Raw genomic sequence first — 17204 nt, 5'->3', positions numbered from 1 at the left:
CCTTCACTCTGCCCAGATCCATTCTCCCTTCCCTCCCACACAACTCATTTGAGTCTTATTTTCTTGGTACATTTGCTCCAGTTGTATTTTGCATACTTTTTTTTTTTTTTTTGGTTCTTCTTTTTTTCGGAGCTGGGGACCGAACCCAGGGCCTTGCGCTTCCTAGGCAAGCGCTCTACCACTGAGCTAAATCCCCAGCCCGTATTTTGCATACTTTTATCCTGTGTGTTAAAGTATTTGCTGGAATCCAGTTAGCTCTTTAATAATTCCAGTTCGTTTGACCCCTACACAGGAAGTCTAAAAGTCAGTCCTAAACCCATGTCCACAAAAGGAACAGCTGTTCATTCCTGAGGCATGAAACCAGGCTAATGGCACTGTGGACAGTAAATCTTTATTTAGAGATAGGGTCTTGTTTCTCGGATTGGACTCAGGCTTCCTCAGGAATTACAGGAGTAGAGTGTGTGCGTGCGTGCGTGCGTGCGTGCGTGGTGCGTGTGTGTGTGTGTGTGTGTGTGTGTGTGTTCATGCACGCATGTCCAAGCTATTCAACTTTTTAATAACAATGTAAGTTTAATAATAGCGTGTTTCCCTTAAACGTGAAGCTCTTTCAATCACCTCATGGAAATTTCCCCACAAAATAAGCACTGGATAGAATTCCAGAAATTTTCCTTGAGACCTTCCTCTTCAGACAGATTAGTGGTTTCTCACAAGGCACGTTTCGAAATGGCTGTAGATGCAATCAGTAATGACTGTAAAGATATGAACTGAACACCAGAGGGCGCAAGAGGAACGCTGTTGTCTGCAGACACTGCGCCCTGAACAATAAATGAAAAAAAGAGGTCATGAAATCAAAAGCGGGGTGGGGGAGATGGGAGGATTTGGAAGAAAAAAAGGAAGATGGAAAAGGTGCTATCATATTATAATCTCAAAAAATAAAAGGAACATTTTAAAGCAGTATTTCTTTTTTGGGTTTTTAGCAAAGATTTGAATGTAAATGAGTCGGAAGCACCATTTAGGGAGTCAGAGCAACATATGCAAACACACAGATCAGATTAGCCTCAAATTTTGCCAGCCTTCAACATGTAATTTCTCATTATGACCCGTGTAAATAAATATCATCAGGCGATTTGCATCATAAGCTGAAGTGATCTTAAAACCTCAAAATGAAAATTTCCCAAAATGAATGGAGACTAGAGAGATGGTTCAGGAATTAAAAGCACTGGCTGCTCTAGCAGAGGGCCTAGGTTCGATTCCCGGCACCTACAGGGCAGCTCACAACCATCTGTGACTCCAGTTCCAGGAGATCTGACACCCCCTTCTGGAATCTGTAGGCATTACACACACATGGTGCATGGACACACACAACAAAAATCATAAACATAAAATAAGTAAATCTAAAATTACTTATTAAAAAGAAAACAAACTGGCTTGAAACATCTGTGTACTCCTCCCACTTTTCTCCCTTCTTGTTTCTTCCCACCCCCAACCTCCCAACACCCCCAGCACACCCCACACCCCCTGCCACAGTCACAGACATCAAGAAAGTCAGTCTAAAGGCATGGTGGTCATAAGATTCAGTGACTTGGGTCCTTCCTCTCTGGCTTATATGGACCCATTGACACATTTTATCCCTGAATCCTTTGAAAGAAGCTGACAGATTCTTTGTTGATACTACTGATTAAATTGTAACCAGATAACTCTGCCCGGCATATGTAATTCCATCCCATTGTATATTGGAATAATGGACCCAGATCTTTCATTCTGCACAAGGAGTGTTTTTATTGTTGCTTTGGAGTTTTGTTTTTTGTTTTTTTTGTTTTTTTCAAATATGTCTTTCTCCCTTTAAAGTATCTACATGGTTTCCCCAGTTTCATGAATCACTTTTGCTGGAATTAAACTCAAGCAACTTAAAATTAAGTAATTAACTATAAGAAGCTTTGACCATAATTATTAACTGGCCCCCTCCTACATGCCTGGCACCAGTTGACAGTGATTAGTCCAGTCCTATGAAGGAGAGTGAGAGGGAATGCCATTGGACCTGCCATTTATAGGGCTCTGGTAGTGAGGTAAGAAGAGTGGCTTGCAAGGGTCTCAGGCAAACCACCTTTGTCCACCACGCTGTCTATGACACTCAGGTGCCAATAGGTTGGTAATTCTACATGTACGGTTACTGGAGTTGGTCCAGAGCAATGCATAGCCTTTATACCTCCCTTCGTTCACTTTTATTGAGTCTTGAACAGATGCTGGACACTTTGCCAGACCGTGCAAACATTGTTGGTGAAAGACAAGCGATCACTTGCCTTGTGCAGATCAAGAGCACAGCTCCAGGAAGTTCCTCTAATGTGAGAACAGAACACAGAAGAAGAGAGATGAACCAGACTGAGAGTGTTTTGACCCGTGAATGGTGTCTTAGTCAGGGTTCTCTTGAGTCACAGAACTTATAGGTAGTCTCTATATAGTTAGAGAATTTGTTGATGGCTTACAGTCTGTAGTCCAATTCCCCAACAATGGTCAGTAGCAGCTGTGAATGGAAGTCCAAGGATCTAGCAGTGGCTCAGTTCCACAAGGCAAGCAGGCAAAAAAGAGAGAGTCTCTTCCTTCTTCCAATGTCCTTATGTAGGTCTCCAGCAGGTGTGTCCCACCATTCCTGGATCTGGGACTTGCTTTGTCCTAGATGACCTTGAACTCAGAGATCTCCTTGCTTTACTCTCCATGGATTCATAGCCACTCTGCCTCAAGATCTCCATGCCAAGATCCAGGTCAGAAACTCGTATCTCCCCAGCCTCAAGGTCAGGATTAAAGGTGAGCCTTCCCATTCTGGATTGTAGTTCACGCCAGATATAGTCAAGTTGACAACCAGGAATAACCGCTACAAGTGGTGTCCAGAAAGGAGTGGGGATGTTGTCTTAGGGACAAGAGCAGCATTATGCAGACTCACACACAATCCACTTCGCCACATTCAAGGCACTGGAAAATACTCACCGTCCCTAGAGCACGAAGCTGACCAGGGCTGGAACTGAGCACGGTTGATGGACCAGAGAATCAGTGCTTCTGGGACACCTGAGGGTGGGAAGTTTGGACCTCAGATAAGAGCTATGGAAGTCCCTGAAGGATTTAAAGGGCAGAATATTAGTGTTGTATTTATGCAAAAGTAGGAGGAGTGGTTTGTAAAACCAAACCTGTAAACCAAGGGTGTAAAAGAGATCCGCAGGCTCATCCTGCCGTCGTCCAATTGAGAGCTGAGGGTAGCCCCGAGAGAAAGGAGTCCTTACGATGATTTTTACGTTCATCCACTAGGTCAATATAGCTTGCTAACCTTGAGCTGATCCCACCAGAAGCCAGGCTCCACTCTGCGGGAATCGGCTCATTCTGAAGCTTGCATTCAGATGGAAAAAGACGACTTTTTTTTTAATGAGCACAACAATAGGACCAGAATTATTTGAATTATTGTTAGAGCCAATAGGTGGGCGTGGCCCAAATGTCCGCGATAAGGAAGTGGGCAATCAAAACATGGTGTGGTGAGACTGTGTGGTAGTCTGCCTTTAAAAAGGAGGGTTACTGCGACACGTGCCAAACATACGTGAACCTTAAGCATGAAGCGGGAAGTGAAATACGACAGTCGCCAGTGATACGAGTTGTGATGTCACTCACGTGGTACTTCCCAGTGGTTAGCGGGTATGTCCGAGTGGTTCGTTCTTCCGAGTGTTTAGAGGGGCTTCCGAGTGGTTGCTGGGTACTTCCAAGAGGTGAGAAGTAGAGGGAGGTTGGCAGGGGCTAGAGGGAGGGAAGGATGAAAGATGACCGACGGCTCAATGCTGTTAAGCCCAATCAGAAATGAGGTTCTAGGGTTGGGGATTTAGCTCAGTGGTAGAGCGCTTGCCTAGCAAGCGCAAGGCCCTGGGTTCGGTCCCCAGCTCCGAAAAAAGAAAAAGAAATGAGGTTCTGATATATAAGGACTTACTGTAGATTACTGCAAGAGGGGGAAAGGGGTTTCGGCTTGGAATAAGATCCCTCAGCTACTGGCAGGAGAGATTGAGAAAATGGAATTCTGTGTGCTGTGCCACAGTCAAGTGCTACTTTTTAAAGATCTGTTTTTAATTAATTGTGTGTGTGTGCGTGCGTGCGTGCGTGCGTGCGTGCGCGTGCGTGTGTGTGTGTTGGGGGGAGGGGGCCTGCAGTGCTCACAGACGCCAGAAAAGAGAGTCTGATCCCCTGAGCTGCTCAATGTGGATGCTTGGAAACCAGCTCAGGTCCCCTGTAAGAGCAGCAAGAGCTCTGAACCGAGGAGCAGCCTGTCCAGCTCCGACAGCCTTTCTTAGGGTGAAATGTGGGGGAAGGAGGCATAGATCGTCACAGACAGTGGGGCTTTGCGGGTTATAGATAAGGGCAGTGGTTTGCGCAAAGCAGGAGCTTTAGGATAAAGGGGTTTGTGACAAGAGGCGATGGCTATTGTCGCTCCTGAACCTGGCCGGGCTGTGATAGGACCTGCAGGGTCAGTGCAGGGGTCAACTTAAGGTTTGACCTTTACCCACACGTGCAAAGTGGTCTTTTATTCTGTTCAGCCTATCACATATGAATTGATGTCCTCTCTTTCTCACTCCCCACTTCTCGGGCTCTTGTGATTAGATTGAGAATATCTCAGAATACTTTTGACTCCTCGGCGAATACTGAGCTCCAGTCTGGAAAGGCGGAGAGACGGCTGGAGATGGCTGGTGGTGGTGGCCATAAAATAATGTGAATGCATTTATTTCCACTGGCCTGGGGGCTCGGGAGGTGCTTTTGCAGTTAAGAGAGTGAACTGCTGCCCCCCCACCCCCAGGACCAGAGTTCAGTTCCCAGTGCCTGCGTAGGGTGCATTACCACTTCCTGTAACGCCAGGTCCAGGATTAGATACCCGCTTGTGGCCTCCGTGGACATTGCAATTACACACACACACACACACACACACACACACACACACACACACACAATTTAAACATAACATACTTTAAAGATGTAGTGTCGTAAGTGGTTTAAAAAAAGGTCTCATGGGCTGGAGAGACGACTCAGTGGTTAAGAGCACCGACTACTCTTCCTGAGGTCCTGAGTTCAAATCCCAGCAACCACATGGTGGCTCATAACCATCTGTAATGAGATCTGATGCCCTCTTCTGGTGTGTCTGAAGGCAGCTACAGTGTACTCATATACAATAAAATAAATTTAAAAAAAAAAAAGGTCTCATTTCTTTCATCATCCAGACATTCTGTGTAGCTGCAAGGTAAAGGAACGACGAGGGAGACAGATCACCATTTTGGGGTAGAAGGGAAGAATTAATATGGATTGTGTGATAAAATTCAGGTATGGCCAGGTATGGTGGCACATACTTGTAACTCCAGTACTTAAGAAGCTGAGGCAGGCTTTTTCGCCTGCTCCTCCCTCCACCCAAGCGCTGCTCCCGGCTGCAAAGCGCTAGCTCTGCTCCGTCAGGCTAGCGCCGCTGCCCCCAGCCATCACCAATATCATCAACCGGGACCTCCTCAGTCATGACGAGCTGTTCTCTGACATCTACAAGATCCAGGAGATCTCGGACGGGCCGTGCCTGGAGGTGGAGGGCAAGATGGCCAGTAGAGCAGAGGGTGCCGTCGATGATTCGCTCACTGGGGGAAATGCTTCCGCTGAAGGTCCAGAGGGCGAAGGTTCCAAAAGTCACTGGTGTTGACGATGTCATGAACCATCAGTTACAAGAAGCCAGCGTCACAGAAGAGGCCTACAGAGTACACCAAAGACTGCGTGAAATCACTCAGAGGCAAACTCGAAGAACAGAAACAGAAAGAGGAAAGCCTTTCACGACTGGAGCTGTGGAGCGAATTAAGCACGTCCTTGCTAATTGCAATAACCGCCAGTTGTTTGTTGGTGAAAACATGAATCCAGGTGAACTCCAGGTTGCTCTCCTGGACTGCCGTGAAGATAGCGTGACTTCATTCATGATTTTCTTTAAGGATGGCTTAGAGATGGAAAAAAACGTTAACAAGTTGGATCTATTACCTGTCACCATAATTGTCGCCATGATTGGCTGCCACTTACCATGCAAACAACAGCAGGACTCAGGACAAATGGCACTGATCCATCTTGGGCTTTTGCTTTCACTGCGACTTACTTGGAGTGGAGGCATTGGTTTTGGTTTTGGTTTTTAAGAAAAAAAGCATGTTGTGTGGGTTGTCTAAAAATAAAGTGCCTTTAAATTAAAAAAAATAGAAGAAGAAGAAAAAGAAGAGGAAGAGGAAGAAGAAGTAGAAGAAGAGGAAGAGGAAGAGGAGGAAGAAGAAGAGGAGGAGGAAGAAGAAGAGGAGGAGGAAGAGGAAGAGGAAGAAGAAGAGGAGGAGGAGGAAGAAGTAGAAGAAGAGGAAGAGGAAGAAGTAGAAGAGGAAGAAGAGGAAGAGGAGGAGGAAGAAGAGGAGGAGGAAGAAGAAGAGGAGGAGGAGGAAGAAGTAGAAGAGGAAGAGGAGGAAGAGGAAGAGGAGGAGGAAGAGGAAGAAGAGGAAGAAGAAGAGGAGGAGGAAGAGGAAGAGGAGGAAGAAGAGGAAGCAGCAGCAGCAGCAGCAGCAGCTGAGGCAGGAGGATCATGCGTTTGAGGCCAGCATGAGCTAAATAGCAGTGTCTTGCCTCAGAACAACAATGACAACAATATTCACCGTGTGACGCGTGTAGAGTGGTTTTGCCTGGGCTCTTTCCAGTGGGAGGCAATATCAGGGCTGAGGCAAGAATTGGTTCCAGAGCCAGACAAGCCATGGAAAGCCGATGGCTTTATTTCCATTTCAGTGGGAGGTGACAGAGTGTTTCAAGCGCAGCAGAGATAAAATCGGATTTTTGTAATAGAAGATCACTGTACAGTAAGGCTCGGCAGGGGCAGGGGATGGGAAGGCAGGAGGCTGTCCACGGGATGAGAGGGCACAGAGGTACGGGGAAGTGCGCTATAGAGGGACCTGAGCTGCCGGTAGGGAGCTCCCCACGGCTAGGTGCTGTGGAGGTGAACTTCATGGGTGATGCCCACTTGCTGCTGCTGCCCTGGTGGGATGGAGACAGCATTCCTTAAGATGTCAGGAAAAGCATTTTGTCACTTTCCCTTTCTGTCTGAAAACAGAGCCAAAAGCATCCCATCTTATCATGGTGCAATAGGACCACCTTAAGTCGATCCGTGCCCTTCCCTTCTGGGAGCCCCGCTCCCAGGTCTCAGCGGAGGCACCCCGAGTGCGGCCATGGAGAATCTGAAGGATCAGCTGGGATGGATCTCGTCAGACACCCTGTTCATGCGCCCAAAGAAACTAAAATATGAGAGGCCTGGGGTGCTGTGCACTGTGGCTGCCACACCCGGGGTCAACACAAGCATCCAAGCCTCCTAACAGCTAAACAGTGTTTGCTAATGGGAAACACAAAGATACCACCCACAAATAACAAAGGTGAAAAGTATCTAGGAGTCGATCTCAGAAATAGCCTGGGTCTGTGGGGAACAGGAAAGTCTTGCTGGAAACATGAACCGAGGAGCTCACAGAAGAAGGCTGGGTCTGGATTCTTGGATGGGAGGTTGAAGACCACAGTCAGGTTTTACTGCAGTGATAAAGCTCGATAAAGCTCAAGCCAGTGCTGATGTGAGAGTAAAGACTTCTGTAAGCTGCTCCTAAAATTCTTACAAAAGGCACCAAAACCACAGGACAAAACGTCAATTAAAAAATTACATAGAGGGGGTGGAGAGATGGCTCAGTGGTTAAGAGCACCGACTGCTCTTCCAGAGGTCCTGAGTTCAAATCCCAGCAACCACATGGTGGTTCACAACCATCTGTAATGGGATCTGATGCCCTCTTCTGGTGTGTCTGAGGACAGCTACAGTGTACTTATATATATAAAATAAATAAATAAATAAATAAATAAATAAATAAATAAATAAATAAAATTACATAGAGCACGTTCAAAGATGGGGAATATTACCCTCTCAGATACCACACTGAGGTTTTAAAAATCTTATTTATTTTTATCGTGTGTGTGTGTGTGTGTGTGTGTGTGTGTGTGTGTGTATTTCACCTTCATGCATGTATGTGCTCCATGTGTGTGCAGAGCCTGAGGAATCTAGAACAGGGTGTCAGGCTCCACCCCCTGCCCCCAGAATTTGAGTTATAGAGGGTGTGGTGAGCTGCCACGTAGGTGCTGGGAACTGAACCCTGGCCCTTTGCAAAAAAAAAAAAAATATATATATATATATATATATATATATATATATATATATATATATATATATATATCCAGTGCTCATGGCTGCTTTGCCATGTCTCCAGTTCTATCAACTGTGTCCGAAATCTAGCCTAATTTTCTTTTTTAATGCAGGCATAGAAACAAAGACCAAACAGAATAACGAGTGTGGAGTGCATTCGTGTGCCTGGTGCCTGTTATCAGTGTCACAGATGAAGAGAAAAAATGGCTGGTGATCAGCTGTGGTACAGAGGCATTTGGTTTTCCATAGTGAAGTCTACAGGTGTTAGACATAACCTACATGCACACGCTTATTAAACAGAGAGAGAAGGCAAATGTCCACCTCTTTCAACTGAGCCAACCATAGGAAAATCGCTCGCTAGGGTAATGTCGAATTCCGTTCTTAGTACAGATCACACAGCCTTGTGCAGGAAACAGAACGTAAGTGAGACCTGGTGGTTCAGGGATGCCCCCCGGCTGAACAAACCAAGGAGCATTCCCATTGGTGGACTGCAGAAGATCCTAGGAATCCAGAATGATGCCGGGTGTGGGGTGGCCTGGAACCTGCACCTCCTCGGTGCTAAGAAAACCTCAAGCCCAAGACAAGCAGGGCCCACGGGGGAAGGTGGTGACTATGAAGTGACCCAGCGTGAGCCTTGGGCCACCTTCATCCATGTTGCAGCCCCTTCTCAGTTTTACGAGAACCTCGGAGGGTCAGGATTGGCATCCTCACTGGACTTAGCATAAGGGTTTGAAAATGATGTTTGCTTACTCAGCCTGGGGATTCCGTATACTCTTCTTTTTTTTTTTTTTTTCTTCTTTTTCTTTTTTTCGGAGCTGGGGACCGAACCCAGGGCCTTGCGCTTGCTAGGCAAGCGCTCTACCACTGAGCTAAATCCCCAACCCCCCCCCCCCCATACTCTTCTTAAAGCATGAGATACGTATGCACTACATGGGCGGAGATCCCCGGCCTCCTGAATTACCCATGCCACCATGAAGGTAGAAATTTGCAAACACTTCCATTAGCAAGTCCCTCATTTACTTGAGCCCCCCACCCCATTCAGGCTAGATTCGAAAGCCTCTGCATCTCTCCCCCCCCCCCCCCCCCCGAGCTGGGGACCAAACCCAGGGCCTTGTGCTTGCTAGGCAAGCGCTCTACCACTGAGCTAAATCCCCAACCCCCCCCCCCATACTCTTCTTAAAGCATGAGATACGTATGCACTACATGGGCGGAGATCCCCGGCCTCCTGAATTACCCATGCCACCATGAAGGTAGAAATTTGCAAACACTTCCATTAGCAAGTCCCTCATTTACTTGAGCCCCCCACCCCATTCAGGCTAGATTCGAAAGCCTCTGCATCTCCCCCCCCCCCCCCCCCCCCGAGCTGGGGACCAAACCCAGGGCCTTGTGCTTGCTAGGCAAGCGCTCTACCACTGAGCTAAATCCCCAACCCCAAGCCTCTGCATCTTTCACACATCACATACCCACTGATTTATGCACACGTGGGAACTTGAGTGGCAGGTGAGTCTAGGAATCCCCAGACTTTGCATATGCAAAGCTCTGGCCCATTGATTGTGGCTGGCTGACCTGACTTCTTTCCAAAACCAGAGCAGACCCGTGGTGCTTCTGGGTCATTACCACATCTCTTAGAAGGGGTGCAGAAAGGAACTTCGAAGCAGATAGTGCAAAGAAGTATTTGCCAAGTCATTCTTTGCCCTAGAAATGCCTAAGCATAAGAGACTAAGCAGCCAGTGGTTGCAGTTAGGGCCATGTAATGGCAGCCAGCGGTTTTGTGAATTTTACATACTTGTCTGTTTGGGAGCTATTCATTTTAGTTTGGTTGTATCTGCATACACACACACACACACACACACACACACACACACACACACACACACACACACACACACATATATATATATATATATAAAATCTCCTAGCCAGTTTTAATACCAGAGTATGCTGAGTGAGTTCCAGGACAGTCAGAACTACACAGAGAGACCATATCCCCCCCCCCCCCAATTTTCAAATCCTTTGATAACTAAAGATATACTATTTTATTTATTGCTATTAAAAAGAGATCTGTGGGGATGAGGTTGTTGGAGAGATGGCTCAGCTGTGAGGAGCATTGGTGGAGGACGGAATTCAATTCTCAGCACCACGTGGCCCCTCACAACCATGTATACCTCCGATCCTAAGAGATCCACTGCCCTCTTCTGGCCTCTGCAGGCCCTGCATCCACATGGTGCACGTATATCCAGGCAGGCAAACCGCTCAGACACATAATTTTTTTTAAGTTTCTTTTTCTTCTTTTTTTTCCCCTAAAGACTTATTTATTTATTATATAAGTACACTGTCACTCTCTTCAGACACAGCAGAAGAAGGCATCAGATCTCATTACAGATGGTTGTGAGCCACCATGTGGTTGCTGGGATTTGAACTTAGGACCTCTGCAAGAGCAGTCAGTGCTCTTAACCACTGAGCCATCTCTCCAGCCCTAGAGACATAGTTTTAATTAAAAAGAAAAGAAACAAGTAGCAAAATCCTCTCTCCATTTAGTCTTTCCTTTGACATTAGAGTAGTGGTTCCTGTTAAGGAAGAAATCTCGGCCCGCGTCCAGACAGAGCACACCAAGCCAACATGGTTCCACGTGGAGAGGTTTAACGAGAGAAGAAGAGTAAAAGGAGGGATAAGTAAAGGAGGCTGGCCATGGGCACGTTAGGGGAAGGGAGTGGGGAGAGAAGGGACAGGGACAGAGGGGAAGAGAGCAGAGAAGGGAAGAACAAAAGAGAGAGCAAGAGAGAAGTAAGAAAGATAAGGGGGTCAAACAGCCCCCTTTATAGTCAGGCACAGCTGGCTGTTGCCAGGCAACTATGGGGCGGAGCATACCTGGCTGTTGCCAGGTAACTGTGGGGCGGAGCTTAGAATACCAACAGTTCCCATCCTTCCCAACCTTTTTTTTTTTTTTTTTGGTTCTTTTTTTTTTCGGAGCTGGGAACCGAACCCAGGGCCTTGCGCTTCCTAGGTAAGCGCTGTACCACTGAGCTAAATCCCCAACCCCCCTTCCCAACCTTTAATACAGTTCCTCATGCTGTGGGGACCCTCCCCTCTCCAACCATAAAATTATTTTCACGGTTACTTTATAACTGTAATTTTGCTACTGTCATGAATCATAGTGTAAACGCTGTGTTTTCTGATGGTCTTAGGCAGCAACCCCTGTGAAAGGGTCATTCCACCCCTCAACGGGCTTGCAATCCACAGGGTGAAGACAGCTGTATTAGGTATTTATGGGGCGGGGGGCGGGCTGGAGAGATGGCTCAGTGGTTAAGAGCACTGACTGCTCTTGCAGAGGTCATGGGTTCAAATCCCAGCAACCACATGGTGGCTCTCAACCATCTGTGATGAGATCTGATGCCCTCTTCTGGTGTGTCTGACGATAGCTACAGTATATATATATATATATATAGATAGATATATATAGATATATATCTATATATATGTATTTATGGAAGTCAGCGACCCCTTGAATCTTGGAATTATACAAAGATGGGCGAGTATATGTCTATACATAAACATAAAAGGGGTCATATAGCTAAATATGTATATGTGCCTATACATATGCATATGAGTATATCCATAAGTATACACAAAATGTGTGTGTATACACACACACACACACACACTTTCCACATCACAAAAGAAAAGCCTGGAGTGCAGAGAAACTCTATTAGACCCCCCCCTTTGTGTTAAGGCAGGACTGTTTTTATTTTATTATTATTATTATTATTATTATTATTATTATTATTATTCTCTTCCTCCTTTATGTTAAGTGAAGACTGTTTTATTCTCCTCCTATGTCCTGTCTTATCTAGGCTCTCAGCTGGCAGACCACAGTGTTCACGAGGAGGTCAGAGGTCAACTAGTTTTCAGGATTCTTTTTTGGCGGTTCATTCTTTCTCTCCTCTCCTCTCTCTCCTCTTCCTTCTTTCCTTCCTTCCCTCTTGTTCTGATGTTTGTTTTCGTTTTATCTCCTAGGGTTACCTGGAAAATTCTCTACAGTTGAATTGCAGTGCTTCTGTGACAAGCCCTGGATCTAGGGACTTTCATCAGAATCCTTTTATTTACCACCCCCACCCCCATCAGCTCCCCGCACTCCACCCCCCCCATCCCATCCCCAGCTCTCAGCCCCCCCAGCCCCGACTGCCGCCACTTCCTGTGTATAGATGCTATCACTTCCCCTTTAAGGATGAAGACAGACTCCTGGAGAGGTTAAAGTGCTCGCTCCCTGTCACATAGCACCACCCTAACTTTCCAACTTCAAGTTCCCTAGATTTTCAAGTGCCAGCCTGCGGTCTGATGCAGCCTCCCACTGAGCGGCAGAGTCTTTAAAGTCCGAGACACTGGGCTGGCCTTTGCTTTGTGTGTCTGTTATCACTGGTCTCCTGGGAGACTCTACATTGCTGCGTATAAGTTGGCAATTTTTAATTTTTATCAGGGTTGCCTAAGTGTTTTCGAAGAGGGCAAATAAAGCAAATAAAGTTCCTTCCGCCCCACCCTGCATTTATGAACATCTGTTCTGCGGTTCTTCCCTTTCACCTGTATCAAGTTGGAAAGAAGAGGAAATATGAAATGGCTTTGTTATCAAAGCCCCAGGCTGGATTTGGTGAGGCTATCTCATTTCGTCCAACTCTGAGGCCTGCAACTGACCTACTGTGAGATTCTTGCCTTTGGGCTGAGAAGTCCATCTCCCCTGGCTGTTTTAGAGCGTCAAGAGCATTGTTTAAGGGGACAGGGCAACATTGTTAGCAAGATGTCTCACTCAGGTAGCAAAGCAAAGAGAAAACTTTGTAGCAGAAGCAAATCTATACCCAGGAAGTGGTTTTTTTTTCTTTTTTTTTTTTTTTTTTTTTTTTTTTTTTTTTTTTTTTCTGGAGCTGGGGACCGAACCCAGGGCCTTGCACTTCCTAGGCAAGCGCTTTACCACTGAGCTAAATCCCCAACCCCCAGGAAGTGTTTTAAAAGGAAATTGTACTGTTTTCCTCTTGAAACCTCGGTACTTCTTACAGCTTGATTAGTTTTGTGGTTTTTAAATTTTAAGTTTTATAGCATAAACATAAGCATGAGTTGCCCACAGTTGTCTGTGGTAGTCTTAGCCTCTGAGATGTGTACTGCCCAGCACTCTATAGACAGGGTGACAAAGCTATATCCCTTTAACCTGGTGAGCAGTGGACTGGATCTGCTACACTGGTGGCATTCAGGGCCAAGCCTCGGACATCTTGGCCAAGGTTATACTTCTCAGTTTTATCCAGGTGTGCCATTCTCTCTGACCATTTGATCTCTCTCCCCACTCCTTTCTTACTGAAGCTTCTCCTCCACTGATGTTTATGTAACCAGGCAATTAGTCTGGTCTTACGGCGTGTGCTCCTTCATTCATAACGCCGCGAACGCCCCAAGGTTGGGAACACTGCCTCTTTCCTTGACCCTACTTCCCCACCTTGACTGGGACACAAAAGAACCCCAGCACAGGAGGATGAAATGGCAGCACTGTCAGCCCTTTGTGGGGATAGCCTGCTCCTCCTAATTCTTCAACAGTGGTTCTTAACCTTCCTAATGCTGCCACCCTTTAATACAGTTCCTGCTCACGTTCCAGTGACTCTCAACCACAAAATTATTCTCATTGCTATTTCATAACTGTGATTTTGCTACTCTTTATGAATCACGGTGTAGATATGTTTTCTGATGGTCTTAGTTGACCCCTGTGAAAAGGTTGCTCGACTCCCAATGGGATTAGTACCCATAGGGTGAGAACTGCTCCTCTAAATACAAGCTCCAGACTCCTGTGCCAGTCAGGGTTCAGGAAGGGCTGTGGAGGTCACAGGGGAGCCAGTTCTCACTGTGGCAGTCACCAAAGCATGGCAGCAGCCATCACATGCCACCTGCTGTCCCTCCCTCCTGCTGTTCCCTTTCTCTGAGCTCCTGTCCTTGTCTGAAGCTATTGCCACCAGAGCCTAGAAAGGTCTGTTAAACCAAACAGCACTGACTCCACTTCCTGTTGTTTTTCCTCTTTTATTTGTCCTCTGAAGTAAAGCTGGGGTGGGGGTGGGGGTGGGGGGAGCATTTTGAACTCGGTTTGAAACATGTCCAAAGCTGTTGTTGGAATTCACCTTTGAGCCTTTTGTGAATCAAGAAAATCAACCTCATGAGGTTAGAGCGATGTGTCCCGGCGTCCTGTTGCTTGCCAGCCTTTGACCTACATATTTCAACTGGTCTTGAACTCTCCTCCCCCTCCTCCTCCTCCTCCTTCTCCTCCCCCTCCTCATTTTCCTCTTCCTCCTCCTCCTCCTCCTCCAACTCCTCTTCCTCCTCATCATCTTCCTCTTCCTCCTCACCTTCCTCTTCCTCCTCCTCATCTTCCTCTTCCTCCTCACCTTCCTCTTCCTCCTCCTCCTCTTCCTCTTCCTCCTCACCTTCCTCTTCCTCCTCCTCCTCATCTTCCTCCTCCTCATCTTCCTCTTTCTCCTCCTCTTCATCTTCCTCCTCCTTTTTTAAGAGGAAAAAAACGCCTGGTCTCCTGATGAAGTACTAGCTAGGTACTCATGTTTGCTTAAGTGTATGAAGACAACTCCTAAAAGTCTAAGCCTGTTTCTAGAATTTTCCAGAATTCTGACAACACTGTTCTCGTGTGTCCACCTTTATTCCCTGAGCACGCACCAGTCAGGAGGATATGCCTCCAGCAAATACATCACTGAAGCACTCACCAAATGCCAAGAGCTAAGCCAGGCTCTGGGGACACAGGAACCAGTAAGAAATGGGTGGCATCCCAGCCAGGGATAGTGGTAAGCAGAGGATTATAAGGTGATCTGAGGAAAACAGATTCACAACACATAGCCCTATGGAGTGGGGCGGGGCCATAGAGGAGCCAGCCGCCCGCAGCCAGGAATGCTTCTTCATAGGAGCTGGGAAGTGTGGTGCTGGGGCCTAACAAAGCAGGGGGCTGGGAGTGAAGGGGTGAGCTGGACTCCAGGAAGGGGTGGGGTGGGAAGTCAGGTTGACCCTCAGAGCCACCCAGACTGGGAGGAACTCAGGAGGGTCAACACCTGCAGTCCAGTTGACTGAGAGGTGAGGTGAGGGATGAAGCCGGCCCTGCGGCAGGCTGTGGGGAGCCATTAAACCCTACAAGCACAGAATGGTCTCCTAGTGTGGCCTTTTGGAAATTGCCATTTGATACTACGTAGAGGACATGCCTGAGAGGCAGACTGGTGCGGAAGGCATTGACGGATCTAGGCAGAGGTTAAAGGAGCCTCGTGGTGGGAAGACGAATTCTAAGAGTGGTAATTGCTGCGATATGTCTGTGGATATATGGCATGGGGGTAGGAAGGGATGATAGGCGAGTTCCCAAATAACAAGCACAGGTGACCAAGAAAATGCCAGCAATTCAGAGGTCATGAAGATTCCAGTGTGGACTGGTTAAACATGGAGGTCAGGAGTGCCTAGCTTCTCTGCTGGGTAGCTGCAGGCACCAGCCAAGGTAGGCACTGTGTGGACTTGAAAATTATGTCTTTTCAAAATTTGAGAATGATAATATAATTTGTCAATTAACATTTTAGGCATTAATTAATAATACCTATTTTTAAAGTCCAAAGTTGCATAAATACAGACAAAAAATGGATATATAGCTGTTGTGTGTGTGTGTTCATCTCTGTGTGTGCATCTGTGTGTGTGTCTGTGTGTGTGTGTGTGTGTGTGTGCTGACTTATGAATGAGCAGTATGAAATAGTGTATGAAAATCATCATCAGGAGATGTATTTTGGGGGCCAGAAACATGGAACAGGGCTTAACAGCACTGACAGATCTTCCAGGGGCCCTGCACTCAGTTCCCAGCACTCAGGTTGGGCAGCTCACAACCACCTCTGACTCTAGATCCAGGGGATCTGATGCCCTCTTCTGGCCTCTGGAGGTACTACATGCATATGCCTGTGCCCCGCACCCCCAAACATGGAGACTCATAATCCCAGTGCTGAGAGGCTGAGGCAGGAGGGTTGCTATGAGTTTGAGGCCAGTGTGGGCCCAAATAATGAGTCCAGCTCAGCCCTAGCTGCAGAGTAAAACCATGTTTCAGAGCGGAGGGTGATTGCAGACAACATAGACAAAAATAACAAACCAATACCATAAGACATTCGCTCTTTAAAGAGAGAAAACAATAGCCTCGGGTCCACGTCCAGATTTTTTTTTTCGGAGCTGGGGACCGAACCCAGGGCCTTGCGCTTGCTAGGCAAGCACTCTACCACTGAGCTAAATCCCCAACCCCTCAGATTTTTTTTTTTTAATGCGTGCGGGTACTTTGCCTGCATGGATGCGTGATAACATGTGTGCAGTACTCATCGAGGCCACAAGAGGGCATTAGATTCTCTGAAACTGGAGTTACAGATGGCTGTGAGCTGCACGGGAGTGAACCCGGGCCCTCTCCAAGAGAAGCCAGTGTTCTTTCACACTGCGCCATCTCTCCTGCCCAAAGAAGGCTTTTGACAATGACAAGATAGCGAGAGAAGACTTAAGTGACTGGTCTGTGTTTGGGGGAAAGAAGAGAACCAGTTCATGAGTAACCAGAGCCCCCTTGTATGTTCTGGTATAGAATAAAATGACATTAACCTGCAGGAAGCAACATATATCTAAACCATACTAAGTTCTAAATGACATGTGTCTAGTGTGTTTGCCCTGCCTTGTTTGTTTGCCTCTGCTTAAGCATGAAATTGTAACCTCCTCTTTCTTTTAAATGTACGCATCACTAAGGTTAATTTTTAAGTTTTAAGAAAGTTAAGTCATAGACATTTTCTAGCGAAAAGAAGCTTACTGTGCCTCTCTCTATATGATGGGGTATATTGCCTTCCAAACAAGCCAGGGACTTTTGTATTACACATGCCTGATGGGCTGGAGAGATGGCTCAGTGGTTAAGAGCACTGACTGCTCTTCCAGAGGTCCTGAG

At 46.8% G+C, this 17204-nt stretch overlaps 1 protein-coding gene and 1 pseudogene across 3 annotated transcripts in view; both read left to right on the top strand.

Moving 5' to 3' along the window:
- Fry (FRY microtubule binding protein) overlaps positions 1-17204 on the top strand; it is a 394540-nt gene that overhangs the window by 57941 nt on the left and 319395 nt on the right. The window lies entirely within an intron of this gene.
- Positions 5454-6263, top strand: LOC148002161 (translationally-controlled tumor protein-like; annotated as a pseudogene). Its single transcript, XR_015634558.1, has one exon. The product of XR_015634558.1 is annotated as a translationally-controlled tumor protein-like (transcript).

This window comes from Rattus norvegicus, chromosome 12 (assembly GCF_021556685.1).
Source record: "Rattus norvegicus strain SHRSP/BbbUtx chromosome 12, alternate assembly SHRSP_T2T, whole genome shotgun sequence".
NCBI lineage: Eukaryota > Metazoa > Chordata > Mammalia > Rodentia > Muridae > Rattus > Rattus norvegicus.
This window is presented reverse-complemented; position numbering and strand designations above follow the sequence as displayed.